The sequence below is a fragment of the Pundamilia nyererei genome, unplaced genomic scaffold (genome assembly GCF_000239375.1).
Source record: "Pundamilia nyererei isolate P.nyererei 1_Seehausen unplaced genomic scaffold, PunNye1.0 scaffold00022, whole genome shotgun sequence".
NCBI lineage: Eukaryota > Metazoa > Chordata > Actinopteri > Cichliformes > Cichlidae > Pundamilia > Pundamilia nyererei.
This window is the reverse complement of record NW_005187423.1, coordinates 5,107,428-5,109,931: the sequence shown is the minus strand read 5'-3', so window position 1 is coordinate 5,109,931 and position 2,504 is coordinate 5,107,428.

Here is a 2,504-nt window from a genome sequence, read left to right as displayed (position 1 = left end):
CGCCATAACATACTAGTATTTAGTAATTAGCATTAAGCACAAGAATCAGATGGGGATAATATAAACACTAGTGAGCAATGTTGTGACTGGAAAAATAATATGTGTACAGGAGATCAGGAAAGTCAAGAGGTTCAGCCTCTAAGCTGCATGAATGCCTGTTCCAGATTTTCTATGAATCCATCCAATATTGTAAAGACCCCACACTCAAAAACCTTGAATGGGAATTCCATGATGCTACCAATGAAATTCAGACATCAACAAAGTCTTTAGTTTTTGAATATCCCATATTTATGTCCACTAAGCCAAGCTTTCCAAGGAATGCTAAAATATGCAATATATATATAAAAATTCCCCTCTCACCCCTGCGGGCGGTCTTCAAGCTCGGGTTCTTTACCAGAGGTCTGGGAGCTTGAGGGTCCTGTCCAGTTGTTCCTAGGACTGCGCTCTTCTGGACAGAGATCTCTGATGTTGTTCCTGGGATCTGCTGGAGCCACTCGCCTAGCTTGGGAGTCACCGCACCTTGTGCTCCAAATACCACTGGGACCACTGTTACCTTCACCCTCCACATCCTCTCCAGCTCTTCTCTGAGCCCTTGGTACTTCTCTAGCTTCTCGTGTTCCTTCTTCCTGATGTTGCTGTCATTCAGTATCGCTACATCTGTCACTACGGCCGTCTTTTTCTATTTGTCTACCACCACTTTGTCTGGTTGGTTAGCTATCACCATTTTGCCCGTCTGTATCTTGAAGTCCCACAGGATCTTAGCTCGGTCATTCTCCACCACCCTTGGGAACATCTCCCATCTCCTCGGGACTTCCATTTGAGGTGGCAAAGCATTACCAAGAAGTCAATGTCTGACTTTTTGCTAACTTTATATAATATACTTCTCAAACCTTAAAGAAGTGCTTCTTTTGTTAATTTAGATTTACTGCATTGAATAAGTTTCAATGGCTACACCGTAATTCTTATATGTGTAAACTGACACATATACTGTGCCACATACTACTTAATAAAAACACTTCTAACAAAATCTGTAAAAATATTTTTACATCATCACAGCTTATTTATTCCTATTCTCTGCATATTTACACAATGCTTTTGATTGTTTCACACATTTGCTCTTACTAGTATCACCCTCTGACACTAAGTCTCTTAGGAAGAACACAAACAACTCGCGTATTAATTAAAATGGTGGTGAGAAGGGCTTGCAAGTGGTTTTATGGAGAGTGTTGCCTTCTATCTAATTTCAGATTAAATTCTCGTCAGAAGCAGTGGCACCATGGAATGGAACAAAATTGCCTCTTTGATTATAGAAGCTATTCTAGATTACTTTCTCTCATAACTTTCATTTCCAAAACTTTTAGCCTCACTGAAAATGAAATGTCTTTTTCTCCTGGTTAAATATAAAAATCGATCCTACTTATGAAACAAACAAAGAAGGGTAAACCTGCATGTACAAACAGTACGTAGTAGTAAGTCGTTTAAGTATCCATACATTCTATGCCTTTTTAGCATTTTTACACTCACTGTAGAAGTGGTTGAATCAATAATTTAAACAAATTTGATGGTAATAAAACTTCAAACTACTAATTTAAGCTGCGTATTACCATGTACAGCTAAACAGGTTAAATTGTGCAACAATATTCATTTTCACCAGCCGATATAAGAGAGATTGTTTTTCTTTTATTTGTTACAATGCTAGCACAGACCACATAAAGTTAGCCCCACACAGGGACAGAAATGACCTGTGTGTACCAAAACATGAAATGACAAAATAGGTTAAAGACCTCTCACACGGTTTATGTTAGTACATAGCTTACCGCAACCGTTCAAATCTTTTTTTTTTAATATTATCATGGCTGCATTCCACACAATTTGCCAAAGGTGCCATATTATTTACATGACATTAATCATTTGTTTACATGAGATGCAGTGATAAAAGTAGACTTTACTTTGGAAAAACTGTTGATTTAATCAGCAGTATTGATTAACCCCTGAGCATCACCAAAAAAAAACTGTTGGTATGGCAACTGAAAAAGATGATAAACTTCAGATAGAGTATTTTAACAATCTTTAATACAAATCCATGAACTTTCTTATCATAAAACGTGTTTATTGATGCAGCGCCTTGATTAAAAACCCTAGCATATATTGTGTTGCCTTCTTTGGGATTATAAAAACTTCCTGCTAATTACTTTTTTCATTAACATTTTTTTTCTTTGCCACCTACTACTTGAAAGCACACATATATAGTGTTTTATTTTATTTTGCAAAGCACAAACAGGACTTTTATCAGTAGTGCTCACCCCCAACAGGTTGTGGCAGATGGCTGCCCCTCGCTGAGCCTGGTTCTGCTGGAGGTTTCTTCCTGTTAAAAGGGAGGTTTTCCTTCCCGCTGTTGCCAAAGTGCTTGCTCATAGGGGGTCATATAATTGTTGGGTTTTTCTCTTTATGGTAAATGGCCTGCATTTGTATAGCGCTTTACTCAGTCCCTAAGGACCCCAAAG